Consider the following 16,184-nt stretch of genomic DNA (forward strand, 5'->3'; position numbering starts at 1 on the left):
GTAATGAGACCCAATGTCATTAACTTTGACACACACATGCACACACACTTTGAACAAACACCTGTGCACCGCCATCACCTCTATGTCAGCTGGTTTTCAATGCACAAATTGTCTTTCTATAAACTCTTTCTTATCATCTTCAAAACCATACACAGCCTTCCCCCTAACCCCAACCTGAAATCATTTACACACTGCTACACACTCTTGAAACTGTGGTTTTGAAACCACCTAAATCTGCCTATCCTTGGCCTGGCCAGTGCACCTTTTCACTTCCGCTCCTTCTCCCAGACCTCCACACTGGATTTCCCTTCCTCCTGGCATTAAAAGCATCTCAAACATACATGGATTAAAATCGTCTCTGAAGCTCCATATCCTACAACTTGAAGGCACATCCACCCTCTCATACAACATAATACTCTCAAATCCAGCCTACTTACTACCAACATACTTACCCTAACCTACCCACATATAGCCCTCCTTTTACCTGGGTGTAGCTGTCCTGCTCTGTATCTGTCCAAGATATAAGCACTGCTACAACCCTCATCACCATTAGTTCATGGTTCATCTATCCATGGAGGTACATTCTCCTAAAAGGAGCCTGGCCCGAGGACTGTTCAGTTTACTGTTTACGACTCAATAAGTGTCACTGTTTGAGATGCATGCCCTACTCCAGGGCTAAAGTCGAGGGTACACGCGGTGGACGGAGTGCCCCCACTTTTTTCAGGAGTCCCCTCACCTTTTTCAGAGGGCACCCTGATACGCTTGTTTCTGGTGACGCTGCATTCAATTGGTATGTTAATAAGTCCCCCCACTCTTTCTTTTAGGACTTGACCCCTGCGGCCTACTTACTAAATACAAATATACATTACACATGTAAATGTATTTGCACAAGATATAGGAAGAATTGTAGGCAGGAGTATGAAACACCAGGGTCGAATAAACATGATTAGGCGAGGGTCAATGAGCTTGTAAAAAGCAAACTCATTGGCCCTTGCTTGTGCCTTACCTCACGAGAAGATGCAGAGCACCGCCGGTCTGGAATTCTTTCTGCAAGTGGCCACCATGGAAAGTGAGAAGGGCCTATGCATTGTCCCTTCTACCCGATCCAGGGTGACCATTTTAGTTGCTATTTTTCCTCCAGTCGAGAGACGGTTGTAGTGCTGTTTCTTGCCTCGAGAAAATTGCAATTAGTACCCTGGTACAATGTGCCAGGTTACTAATAGCAATATAACTCTTGGTAATGCCCCTTGGACTCCAGTAAAGCACTCGGTTCACTCAGGCTTCTAGCTAGGTACCCAGGGGCATTAACCCCCTCTTCAGGTTATATTGCCTAAATAAAGGCAACTGCAGCAATAGGAGCACTTTCCCTATCCTGTGAGTGTGCTCTCAGTTATAAATATTAAACATGTCGGCTTAATTTGGACTGTGATGATTTCTGCTCCTGATGAAGGAGAGTTGAAAAAATTCAGGTGGGAATGCTTTGAATCATGGATGATAAAAAGAAGGGCACCAGGGTTGTATTTTGCCTAAGGATATAAAAGATGCAGGTCTCACAAATACATACATGGTTTGGTTCCTTGGCAAATGTGGCGAAGCAGCTTTGCCAAATAACTCATGGGCAGGTAGAATTGCATAAAGGAGCTTCTGTTCCAGCAGCATCCCCCACCCCCAGATCACTATTTACACAGTCTTGTGCATTCGTAACACAGTTTTACAGAATTATATAAATTGACATGAGAGTACCCACTCTTTGGGACTCTCTAATCCCCAAAAGTAACCAGTCTCTGAGTAGCAAGTGCTCTAAATATGTGTGAAATTGTATAATTTAAGAATGGTTAGCAAAGGTGCCGGTGCTTCTGTTTCCCCATTCCCATGGGGACTAACATTTTCCAGCGCCTGACTTCCCGATCCGCCGGGACTTGTAATGTCCCGGTGGCACTGGGAAGTCAGGCGCCGAAAAAGTGTTACGAGTCCGTCTTCAACCTGCCGTTTGCACCAGTGGGTTACCACCAGACTCGTAATGAGGCCCTATGTTGCACAGATGTACTGCTAAATGGAAATAAGTTGAACAAGGAAAATTGAGATAAACTCATAGTGAATATCAACGCTTTTACTACTGCCTTTACAATGATTAAGATAGAGCACTGCCCAGATGCTTCAGTGAGCTATAACTTGAGTTGTTTAGTCCCCATAACGTGTTGCACTCCGTGAGTCATTCACCAAGAAATGTTTGAGTAGTCTTAATGTCGTACTATGGAAAAGGAAAAACGAGGGGAGTGTTACCTTAAATATGTTGTAATGTTGCTCTGCTCAAGCAGTGCAAAAGTAAACATTCAAGTCAAGCCAGAGCTTTGAGCAGCTGGGCCAAACAAGCCAATTCTCTATCATGAGAAGCCAGCGGGAAGCACTGGGTTGGACTTCGATGGTTGCAATTTTCCAGCTATCAATAGAAATCGGAAGCCCTTTGATGTAAGTGTACACGAAGCCAATGTCCTTGATTGCCTTCATTTTCAATTGATTCAAGATTGAACTGTAAAAAAAACTTCTCAGGCACCAGCCACTTATGACAGATTTATAAAACGCATAACATCATAATAGCCTTATTCCACCTATGTGATCAGAATCTGCACAGGAGAGCAGGTGAGGGAAACTCCAGAACAAAAGCAAAGCATGCGCGAGCTAAAAGGCCACAATTAATGTTCAAGTGTTATTCTGCAAACGTTGCTCTATTCCTTTTATAGAATGTGTTGCTAAAAGCACGAGAACAAGAACATGAGTGCTGCCCTGTGGTTGCTAAGAGTGCAGTGGTACATGCCCTTGCAGAAAGATGAGTTTCAGCAAAACATATCACGTTAGGATAGCTCAGGGGCAACACGCTCGCTCTGGAAGCAAGAAGACACGCAGCAACATAGTTTCGATCCCCCCTCTGGGAATTAGGGGCGTTATAAATAACCAATTATAATAATTATAGGCAAAAGAGGAGTAGTACCGAAATACAACTCATCGAGAACGATCCCCAACACCAGACACAGCACTACCCATCTTTTTCCAAAATGATTATCACTGCAAACAATAGACAACCGACCAGTTAGTCCTTGAAATGCTCTGTACTTTTGGCTCTAAAACAATCAAAATCAATCTAGGTTACCAAGATTTAAATACATGCCAGCTTTAGCAGTCTTAAAGACACTTTGTTTTTAACAAAATCAATTTGTCATTTATTCTGAACATATTACAAAATAACAGCATGCTAAAAATTCAAGGAGAAAAAAGTAAGTCAATAAACAATAACGAATTTGAAGTTCGTCTTGCAAGGTGTCTTACTTTTGCTGCATGACTTAGCCAAATAAATCTGTCTCGTAGACCACAGAAGCTGGCCAACGATGGACTTTATGACAATCAAGAATTAAAGAATAAGTCACCGTAGCGTTGAGGTTGGATTATGACACAAGCCACTTCTTGATGTGTAATGATTTTTATCCAAATTCTGAGAGACATGTGGTTTTTGAATACATAAGTGAACAAGCATATTCCACAACTGATGGATAGACTTGAATAGTACAGCCCCTCCAACAGGTTCTCATGGGAGGTGTGGGGGCCTTCTAGTTTGAAAAGCGTGATGCAAGTGGAATTTATAAAAGAGGAAACTGAACTCTGCCAAGGTGAGTTGTGGACATTTTCAAAATGGACACCCTTGAATGATCTACCTCACCAAATCACCTGTACACCTATGGTTGATAATAAAATAGCAATGTTTTCTCTCTAAAGATGTTTGATATTTTTTGCAGATAAGACATAATAAACCTGCCAATTCCGGATGCTAAACACGTCTGCATCATTAATTAAAATTCTGGACTTGTCGGAGAAGGTCCAGTTCTTGAATCCTTCACTGGATTTTGGTGAGGTAGGCAACTGCGCACTAAGAGCACTGTGTTTCTCAGGGTCTTTGTCCCATTAAAGGAGATTAGTAATCTTGAAAAGCAAAAGCCCTTAGTTAAGTGGACTGACAGAAAGGCAGGGACTCTTCATAAACTCACATCTGTTTAGAGAGAACTTTAAGATCTTGGCAGATAAGTACACACTTTTAATTCAATGGAAGGATCACCTATGTCCTTAAAGCACCCTTTGTCTCTCTCTATCAGGGCAGTCAGGTCATAGGTCGCCCATGCTGCCATTTCCTAAGATCTACAGGCCCCTAGTGCAAGGCAGAGCAGAGTCTGTCCCTTCTAAGTCCATCTTGTTTCACAACATGGACACATATGCAGATATAGAGGGTCCAGAGTAGGGGGATGTTTGGGAAATGTGCTCTAAGGTAGATGGGCCCCTTACAGTGTTGAGAATAGAACAACAGACCTTGGTAGATGAGAGTGGAGAAACAACTTACCATAACAAGTTGCACGTGATTAATTTCAAAAGACTATTTTACTTAAACAGATTCAGCAATTCTTAACAATGTTTGCTCATAGAGCACATACATGCATTCATGTATATTGCACATCAGCTTATTCATTCCACCAACCATTCAAACTTTCAAACATACACATCCAATGCACACTTATATACACACCAAGTGTTAGTCAAAAACCTTAAATATCCTTTCTATAAATAGTTGCCTCACACCTATTTCCTCTCAAAGGGGGTCATTACGAGTTTGGAGGTAGCCATGGCGCTATTAGCGCCATGGCTGCCTCCAAACCCGCGTCCGGGTACGGTCTGACAGAATGGGGACTTACCGGGTCATTCCGACCTTGGAGGACCCGGTAAATCCCCATTCGGTAGACCATTCCCCATTCCCATGTGAGCCCCCATAGGGCTCAATGGGAGTGGGAAGGTGCTAATTACGGGCCCGCAAATATCGGGCCCGTTATTAGCGCCCTGGTCCCTGAGCGGGACCCGCAAAGGACGTGTGGTCTGACCACACGTCCTTTGCGCGTCCCGCTTAGGGACCTCGGAATTGGGCAGTAAGGGTTTAACGGCACCGGCATCATTACCGGTGACCGTTAACCCTTACCGCCCAGCTCAGAATGAGGCCCTAAGTATGTGTTTGAGTCAAATAGCACTAAGCTTATTTAACAGCATCTACATATGTGTCGGTCATCTAGCAATGGCTCATTTATTTAGCCTGATCTTTATAGACCCTCTTCAGGATGGGGGTAGGCGTTGAGTATTGCCTAACCAAGAGGTGTCCTCCGGTGGAAGATGTCTTCCAAGCACAAATCTAAAAACAAACAAACAAACAGTGTATCATGTAATGCTCCAATCTCTTCTTTCTGTTGACACCAATAACTAGTGGGTATAAGACCTTTAATGGTTATACAGGTTGGCACTCACCACCAGTAATGCTTTATGGGAGTAGTGACAATGGTGGATTCCATCCTTCATGCTCCTGGGATATACTTTCTAGAAGCCTGAAAACAATGTGGAGAGAGCAGCGGCACAAAGTGAGCCGCACTACTTCTCTCTTAAAGGACACTGACTTAATATAGTTACGTTGGTGAAGACTGTTACCTTGTATTTGGCAAGGTCAATTACTTGCAAAGCGCCACTGGTGTCGCAAATCTCCTTAAAGCTTAAATCATAGTATCGTATTCAGAATGTATCAGGTGCAGCCACTTGTCTAAAAAAAAAAGAACAAGGTGGCCTATTGTCATAATCTGCAGGGGCCTTTCTGTCCCTAAATATTCCGTCATTGACAAGTTGCCTGTAGAAAACTATGCAAACGACAACCGTAAGGGGGCACTCACCATTCTACAGATTGCAGCATGGAGCATCTGTCAGGTTTGTTCATTATCCTGAGGGGGAAATCCTAGACGGACTAGATTTTCAATAGTTTTCGTGGAGGCGGTCTGTTGGATATAACCAGGAGAACCGCTGTTAGATATTTCTGGAGTCTTCTATTAGTGCCTGCACACCAAACATACAATCTGTTGTGTATGTGTAAATACAGGTATCCTTGCTTGCATTAGATGCATTCTCATAGTGCCCCAAGACCCAGGTCCCATGTACCAAATATGTTGCTGACGGTCTAGTCTGGGAAATCACTCCAGTACGCCCATGGAAGTATACAGACGTTAAAGCACTGTTTATACAATAAACAGTATCGCGTTTGGGCGATCATGCCCTTAGGTGGAGGGAGCCCGACTTTGAAAAGTTTGGGTCCTCTGAATGCTCACCTCATGTGTAATGCGACAGGCTGTGCAGTCACATTCCTTCATGGATGCGACCGTCTGGGTGAGTGCTCGGGCGTTGCTAGGGGGGGGCTAAGGGGGCTATAGCCCCTGATCTTTTGGTTGTAGCCCCGGATAGAATCTCAGGAGCTACAGCCAAAAGACCAGCTAGCCCCCAGTCCCAACAGTTCCGACAGCAGCTTAGCCCCGGGTCTTTTCCAGACCTAGCAACTCCCCTGAGTGCTCCCATCATGTCTACTGCGGCAGACTGCAAAGTCGCATTCCTTTATGGCCAAAAATGCCCTGTGGGTTGGGTGCAAAGGTTACTGAGCGCTCAGGAGCGCTGTGTACATATTTCCTGCTCCCACATCAGTGCGGTAATATTCCTTTGTGGATGGGGCCCAGCCTACACAAGCTACTCCGGAGGAGGGTCCCCATGCGCCTATATAAGACACTATAGATAAACTCTGCAAGCTCACCTAAATACAGAGTCCGTGGTTTCTACCACTGCAAAAAGGGCAGGTAACACAGCGCCGGCGACAGTAGGGGCGTGGCCAAGTCGTGATAAATATACATGAACATGAAGGTAGGACTACCTATAAACGTCCCATTTAGTGCTGTTCACTCAGCATTGTGGGTGTTGTAGTGGCCCAGACCATAGGCGGGGAAACGAGGAAGGAATGTACAATTCCAATAAATTATAAAAACAGCATGCTGGTTTTGATAGTGATGCCGAAAGAAAAGGTGGGGATGTTGTCCCAACGATGAGGTGGAAGTGACAGCTTGTGTTGGCAATTTATATTCTCGAGTCTCAGAGCACTCGGCATTGTTGAAAATGTAGTTTATGGATCCACATAGAACAATTACGGTATAGTGGATGTCCAATGAATAAACAGTGACTGTAGGCCCAGGTGTCCAGATACATCTAATGGTTCCAGGAGAGCCTGATGCCTCAGGTCCCCATATTGTAACGGGAAGACCAATAGATGGAGGTAAAATCCACACAATATTGTGCGTGATGGTCCAGTTTCTGGAAGACCCAAATCCTGTCGGTCGGCGCCAAGTGGGGTAGAATACTGGGTGCCGATGGGGGTAAGGGGGCTGGGGGTCGGGAAGGCTCGTGTGTAAAGTATACCTGCAGTAGATCATAATTGGGCACGGTCCCAGCAGTCTAAAGGTCTATGGCTGGTTCTGCCTGTAACTATGTATGACCTGGGATAGTTCATCCGGTGACGAGTTTATTCCACCCAATGGAAATGTTGAAGCCATGTCCAGGGAATAGATCCATCTCTGTTCCACCCGGTGTAACATGGTGGAGACATCACCACCTCGTGTTGGCGTTCTTATAGTTTGGATTATAGTTATCTACCCAAGTAAATTGAGTAACTGAGAAGAATTGGATTGATCATTTTACCTAGTTAGCTGCACTACATAGCCCCACGTGTGTGTAAAGATCTTGTTTGATAGAGATGACATCCTTCAATATATAAATAAGTTGAGCGTTTCCAGAGCTCCAGACCCTGACGGCCTGTTTAACTACACTTTGAAAAAAAATCCCGAAATCTGGGCTTCTATGTTGTATCCAATGTTTCGATCCATACAATATTGACAAAAAATTCCTGACTCTTGGCGGCATTCTATAATCCTGCCAATTTAAGGAAACCGGCAGGACCCAGCAAGCTATATGTTTGTTTTTTCGCCGTGAAGGCACAGGCAGCACAATGGCCACATTTCTAATGTCCAATTATGGGGTGTAGGCCCCATTGGTTTCTCACCGTTTGGTTGGATTCAGTTTATGTGCCTTAAATTCTTGTTGCGTTTTAATGCAAACATGGGACTTTTTGCCAAGCTCCCCTCTGTTTCACTAAATGCCAATTTTTGTTCAAACTTTTCTTTAAGGCATTACTGATCGGTGAATATACAGATAAACATATCAACCAGTGGTTTCTGGATTTTACTTTAGGAGCTAGACACGTGTCATTATGTGTATTCAGAGCACGTTGTAATTTTGTTTGGAGTAAAATGATTTGATTTTCAAAATACAGTGAAAATGCCAACATTTGAATGAAACCAGAAGATACAAAACAGGAAGATTCGATTTTCAAAATACATTGGGGCTCATTACAAGGTTGGGTGCCGGTCCGGTAGCAACGGTGCTGGTAATCTACCGGCACCCTTGTTATCGGACCGGCAAACTACGAGTTCTGCGAGCGGGTGCCTTTCAGCCCGCCAGGTCATTCATGAATGGTGCCAGTGCATCCGTCCTCCCCATTCCCATTGAGTCCAATGGGACTCGAATGGGAATGGGGAGTCATTTGCTTCGGTGCCCGGCAATAGGGAATTACCGGGTCTGCCACGGTGAGTCCCCATTGCCGGACGCCGTAAAAAAAATTACTGCTCAGTCACCAATTCGGGAAATATTTAGCCCCCCCCCCCACTAAAAATATTCACCAACCGAATCATTAATAATCCTGGTGTCCCCCTAGCGTCTCGTCACCCACAGGCGCCAAAAGCTGCCACTGTCGTGTGACACAGTGAGAGAGGGGGTTGCCCTGAGGATAGTGGTCCATCTCATATACAGTCAGGCAAGCTAGACGCCTTGTGCTGGGTTGTTTGCTCTTCCCCAGGGAGCCTGCACATGGTATGGTATGGTATTGTTTATTTATATATACAGGCAAGTGTTTCAAAGCGCTCACATGTGTTCAGACGCGAAGGGCCTAATTCATGGAACGGTTTCCTATGGGATTACGCCATTATAAAACACATTCATGAATCAGGCCCGACATGTTGTTTCATTTCTTACTGCATTTCTCACTGCAATTGGAAAACAAAGAGAGAAGTGCATACATAATACTTGCACATGTGTCATTGCTAGAATCCTGACTCTCTATCTTAAATTATTAGGAGCAATTAACATTACTCAAACACATAGAGATATAAAAAATACAAATCACGTACATTCCTGCTACTGACCTTTAGCAGTTAACATTTAACTCGAGAGGAAGAAAAGTACTGCTGTCCCTAAATGACTTGAGATGGTTGTTTTATGCAGTGGGAGTTTCTGGTTGCGATGTGATTAGCACTGGCAACATTGGGCCTCATTAAGTGTCAGGCGGTAACCGTGCTGGTGATACTGGCAGGTTGCCGCCGGACCAGTAAATAATTACTGGCGCCTGACTTCCCAGTAACACGGGGGGATTACAATTGCAGCAGACCGGAAAGTCAGGCGCTGGTCAATTGTAAATCCACATTCCCATGGGAGTGGGGACCACGGAAGCACCGGCACCGCTATTGAAGGTGCCGGTGCTTCCATGACAGTCGGCCTACCTTAGCCGCTGTGCCCGGCAGGGTCAGACTGCACAGTGGCTCCGGCAGGCAGACCTGTTGTATGCCTGTCCAGAAACAACAGTGCCGGTAAGCTTAGCAGCACTGTTGTTTCCGAACCGGCAGGCTCAGAATGTGCCCCATTGTGTTTACACACAACAACAATGTTACCATGAGCTGTAAACTGTATGGGCAGGGTGTACCTCATTGGCCATGTGCCTTATTAAATGGTACCAAAAACAGTCATTTCGAAATAGTGCCATCTATATCACCATCGATTTTCTGTAACGTTGCCCACCGTGATACAGTGTACCACAGCAGTACAGAAGCTGAGCGACACAAGTGAAACACATGTGTGCCTAATGCGTACACAAAGAAGATTGCACAAGTTAAACAACCAGCTGCTTTTCTGTGGGCACAAAAAAAAAACCTTCAAGTACCACTTCCTTGATCCCTTTGGAAATGATGAAATGAAAGCAAAGCCTAATTACTGCAGGTGAAATAAATCTGCGAATTCTCCTTGAGGATGTAGGAAGGCCGGACGTTTTCTGATTGCAGCTCCCCGAGTCATCCTGCCAACACAGGCCCATTAATATTAAGCACTTAGAAAGAGCTGACTGCACGATGGGCCCTGCAGCGGCCGTCCCAAGGCATTAGAAGCGTTCGCATGCACACAACGATGGATTCCCGATCTGAGGAATTGATGCTGGAGGCAGAAGTGATGTCATGCAGGGCCACGCGCCAGGAATCAAATGAACTATCCTTCCACTGCAGAGCCATTGACACACCAGCCAAAACATGATTATGTGTGCACCAAGCATTTCCCCTAGGCATGGATGATTTATTTGCAAACCAAAGCATCACTCAGATTTTCTCCCCTAAGAAGATAATCAATTATTAGTTTAATTGACACGCTATTCCTCCAAACTTACATTTACGATTCATATGCTATTTGAGCTCTAGAAGGAGGATTTTAGTCAGGGCTTTAAGTGGTCTGCACAGGCGAGCCTGTGCTCTCAGGTGGCGTGGCCTGGCAGGGGGTCGATGCCGCAATTAGGAGGCAACAATCACCTCACCTGAATGCTACCTTTTAGACTCATCACCCCACCCCCACTAAGAGCCTCTGCTCGATTTTGCAAAAGGGCACGGGCTGTGGCCTAACAGGCACCATTCAAGTCAAGTAAGTGTTTCCTCGTCTTTTAATTTGCGGTGTTGACGCCCTGCCAGGCACTCTTTTGACTGGAGATGTGGGGATCATTACCCTCTCACCGAGGGTGATGATCCCTACATCTCTAATAGAAGGGGTGCCTGGCAATGGGTCGGAGATGCAATGAAACACTAGACTTTTTTTGTAAAGCCTGAATTTCTCGCTTGCACATGACAACTTCAGGCTTTACAAATAAAGCTTTGCCTTTTGATTGTGTTGCTGAACCCCCACCAGACACCCTTTCATTAGAGATGCAGGGAGATTGGCGACACAACGAAAAGGAAAGGCTTTTTTTCTAAAGCCTGCAGCTCTCATGTACACGCAAGAGCTTCAGACTTTACAAAATAAGTCTTGCCACTTGCCTGGTGGGCTAGGGTTAGCAGGGGACCACTGAGGCCGCGGCAGGGCCGTGTCTTGAACACAATTTGGAGGAAGTGCTTTGGAAAGTGCTGTCGGCTGTGGAGGACCCCGTATGCCCGTTTCTTTGTGGACCTTTTGAAAATCTACTAACACACGTGAATTTCGAGCATAAGCTCCGCCCCTTTTTCCCACAATCCTCATAATCAGGAAGCCGCGCGCATTTGGAGGAAGTGCTATGGAAAGTGCTGTCGGCTGTGGAGGACCCCGTATGCCCGTTTCTTTGTGGACCTTTTGAAAATCTACTAACACACGTGGTAAAGACTCTATGATTGAAGAGACAATAATACAAGACACTAAGCTCACTAGCATAAGTGTTATTTATTTAATATTTATTTATATTTCATTATTTGCAGAATTTCGAGCGTAAGCTCCGCCCCTTTTTCCCACAATCCTCATAATCAGGAAGCCGCGCGCATTTGGCGCGCGCGCATTTGGAGGAAGTGCTTTGGAAAGTGCTGTCGGCTGTGGAGGACCCCGTATGCCCGTTTCTTTGTGGACCTTTTGAAAATCTACTAACACACGTGGTAAAGACTCTATGATTGAAGAGACAATAATACAAGACACTAAGCTCACTAGCATAAGTGTTATTTATTTAATATTTATTTATATTTCATTATTTGCAGAATTTCGAGCGTAAGCTCCGCCCCTTTTTCCCACAATCCTCATAATCAGGAAGCCACGCGCATTTGGCGCGCGCCATTTGGAGGAAGTGCTTTGGACAGTGCTGTCGGCTGTGGAGGACCCCGTATGCCCGTTTCTTTGTGGACCTTTTGAAAATCTACTAACACACGTGGTAAAGACTCTATGATTGAAGAGACAATAATACAAGACACTAAGCTCACTAGCATAAGTGTTATTTATTTAATATTTATTTATATTTCATTATTTGCAGAATTTCGAGCGTAAGCTCCGCCCCTTTTTCCCACAATCCTCATAATCAGGAAGCCGCGCGCATTTGGCGCGCGCGCATTTGGAGGAAGTTCTTTGGAAAGTGCTGTCGGCTGTCTGCTGGCTGAGGGTCTGAGGGCTGTGGGTAAAACAAACGTTTTTTTTTTAGTTTTTTTTTTAGTTTTGTGCGTGCTTGCATTGATTTCTGAATACTGTCGGGACAATAGTGGTGAAGTTATTGGGTTCTGCTCCAGCTAGAGCACCTCGATGTCTGTGTCCGTTTGTTACTAAATGTGCCCCTGATTGCTCTAGTTGCTGGAACTGCCTGATTTGCCTGAATTTGCGATTTGTGGGTGTTGAGCGAAGTAACCCTCACATTTTGACTAATATACTCGCATTTAGGAGATAACTTAACGCCTCTGTCCTTCAAAAAAAATGACTTTGCGTACAGGAATGCCTTCGAAGGAAGTCATTAACGAGTGTACTCGTGAGGCTATTTCGACACCTAAAACGTTCTCTAGGACAATTAATCTTAAAAGAATTAGTAAATCAGCCTCTAGTATAAGAGTCTGCTCTACTTCGGTGGATATCAGAAAATTTTGCGCCCCAAGGGACAAATGTGGGAATGTTGTGGAAAATAATGATGGAAAAAGCAGAAACGCATGTGTAAATGCTTCATTTAATCAGGACTTACCATGTGATGATAGACAGGATAGTAGCCTGTGCTCTTATTCCACTCCCCCAGATTCCTTGGTTGCTGCTGGTGCTCTCAATGTTATAGTTCAACTAGGCACAGGAGCGATTGATCTCACAAATGAAGAGAGTACAGTTGGCCTTGGTGCGCAACCCAACAGTGTGTCTGGCGAGGGGGGGGGTTATGTTGAATGCTCCTGATATTATGAGACAAGATGACATTATTGATGAGATGGAAACAGAAGCCGTGTTCGGCACTATGGTCAGCCCCCAAGAGGTTGAAAAGAGCAGCTGCCCTAAGGAAGCTCCTGATACTAGTGATGTGCAACAGGACTTATATGATTCACCAATGATGTTCTCCCCAACAGCGGATGCATCCTCCACGTCTTCCTGTTCCTTTGCCCACCCGACCCCTCGTAGGAATCACGCTGCCTTAAATGAGGATTTATCAGCTCCTCCGGGTAAATTTGTAATTGGTATTGAAACATCATTACAAACAATGAATGCTGCACTGTTTTCCCTTACACGATTATATGATACATTAGACACTAAACTGAATGACCAGCACTCTGTGCTAATCAAGCTGCTATGCAAAAATAAAGTGGCTGACGATCATTGTGTAGGTTGTAAGAAAAACACGGAGAGTGTTGATAGCACAGACAGCATTCCACAACCAAGTACTGATGAAATAAAATCTAAAGAAGATGAGATCCTGTTAATTGACTGTACACAACATCAACAGTCTGCCTTGCAATTAGGGGTTAAGAACAAAAAAAACAAAGAAAAGAGAGATGAACTTATGAATCTAGCTAAAATAGAGACAAATATTGTCCCGCAAATAGATAAATCCTCGGACATCACTCTTATAAGTAGATTACAAGTCGAAAAAGAAAAGTGTGAAGTAGGGCAACCATGTATTAAAAAGAAGAAAGACAAAGCAAAGAACATAGAACTTTCCTGTAAAAAAGCAATGAATCAACTTAAAAGCAATGCGGGCCAGACTACTCAGGGGGCAGAAAATGATACTGCTGTGTCATATAACATCTTTGACACAAAAAAAAGGGAATAAATATTGTGAACAAAATCACGAAAAAATCTAAAAATGTGACAAATGTTACGAATGCTAAAATCACAGGCACTAAACAGTTTATTAACACTCTAACATTACCCAAATCAGCTGCTGCGGTAGCGCGCACGGCTATTGCCAACAAATATCGAGATATGAGTTTACAAAAAGGACGATTGTGTCAAAAAGAGCCAGAAGAATATGAGCCTCTAGACACTTTGATCCTGTTGTCAAATCAGCAAAGAGAAAGCAGGAATACGGGTCCGGACAAGGCACAAAACGGAGGGGATGTGACCGGTAAATTGTGTGGCATAATAGGAACAGCACCAGGCAAGTTAAGCACTAATCCAAGCCATACTGATAAATTGACTATGGGGAATAGTCCCGATATAACTGTTGAAAGTACAGAATGTCATGATGTACAGAAACTGAGCCAGGAACAACTCATATCAATGAGAGAATGGAAAATGGAATTAGAACATTCTTTAAAAAGAATAATTACCCAGACTAACAAGCATGATGTGCATATGCCCAAGGCTAGTGATGGTAGCAGTAAACCAGGTGGTGTATCAAGTATAGCGATAGACCACATGAGCAACGAGACAAACAATACTGAGAAATTGAAAATGGGAAAGAGTCTCGAACTACTTGATGGGACGACAGAAAGACACACTGTAGATAAAGTGACTCAGGAAAAATTCATCTCAATGAATGATTGGAAAACAGAACTAGAACACTCATTAAAAAGGATAATTGTCCAGGCTAATACACATGACACTCCTATGATAAATGTCAGGAATGGTGGAGTTCATACTCCCCTGGCTAATACCGCAAGACAACCCAATTATACACCAAATGTTAAAGCAACTTATGCCTTAAAAGTGGGGGTGCATGCGCCTGTGAGTGATCCAAATACAAACTGTCTATTGATGCAATGTCGTCCTCTTCCTTTTCACTCTTTTGACTTGAATAGACAATCAGTCCTGAATATTTTCTCAGAAATTGTTGCGCTTGATGGGATATGTTCTAATGACATAGAGCAAGTAGAATTTCTTCAAAGAAATGACTTATCTAAGATTAAGTTATGGATGAAGTCATGCTTTGTTAAAAATGCAGTGTGGGAAGCAAGAGATGATCTATATGAAATGGGCTTCCTACTAGAAAATCCAGCTCTTTCTGCTCAACAACAACCGCTCAGTCTAAGAAACCAATATATTCCCAAACCAAACATCTATCAGAAGGGACAAAACAGCAACTCATATATAAACATGACCCGAGCGGATGACCGGATGACAGAGGCTAGAGAAACAAGACTGAACAATAACTAGCCAGCACAGAAGGATAAGACCTTTTCTCTAGCCTCATGGAACACCAGAGGTTTCAAACATTTTATGAAATCCAGAGATAGCTTGTTAATGGGTTATGATATAGTAGCTTTTCAGGAAATATGGTTGTCTGTTGCCCCGGTATGGGATAAACATATTGTGGTATTGACACCAGCTATCGTTCCAGTCAGAGGTAGACCCATGGCAGGCTTAATGGTAGCCGTTAAAGCATCTCCCAACATGCAAATTGAGCCATGGTTCTCCCCGAATAGCTTTATACAACTAACGAAGATAAAGTTCAATTTAACAACAATTGGTTTGATAAACATATATTGGAACCATGCTGCAATAACCGACTCTGATTTTTACGAGGCTATGGATGAAGCACTGAATCTGACGATATTAGATCCACTTTGTGGTCATGTAATAGTTACGGGAGATCTGAACCTATCATGCTTACCCCAAGTGGGGAAACCTCTGACCCCGATAGCAAAAACTTGGAATGATTATATGGCCGAACATCAGCTCCTAATGCTAAATGGTACAAAAAAAGGTGATATACCGTCCAAGAATACATGGCATAGAGGGTTACAAACAGATACAATAGATTATACATTCGTGGACCGAGACCTCTTTAGTCATATAACGGATTTTTATATAATGGCCCAAAAAATAAGTGATCATGATATTCAATCTCTGAATTGGTCCTGGCTGACAGAATCCAAAACATATGAATCATCTTTAGCTAGAAACCTCACATTAAACACTGCTAAAAATAGGTTTCAATGGAATCCTTCAACCTTGCAAAGTCTAAGTCAAAAGCTAACTCAAGTGCTGAATGAAAGGAGATGTGTTGACTCTAATAGTCCCCTTTCTTATGTTGATGAAATTCAAATCTTTAAGATCAAGAATAAGGATTCTAAGAGTCAGAATACAAAATCGCTGCACGTATTTGACCATGAAGTAGCCATGCATAAAACTCAGTATAGAACTGATAGAAGGAAAATCATTAGGAATAATGCTCATGATTGCTCACGCCAATTGAATACTCTAAAATGTAAATTTAAAAACTGGATTAGAGCAAGAAAGGCTAA

Source organism: Ambystoma mexicanum, chromosome 10, assembly GCF_040938575.1.
Source record: "Ambystoma mexicanum isolate Mex_15411 chromosome 10, UKY_AmexF1_1, whole genome shotgun sequence".
Lineage (NCBI taxonomy): Eukaryota > Metazoa > Chordata > Amphibia > Caudata > Ambystomatidae > Ambystoma > Ambystoma mexicanum.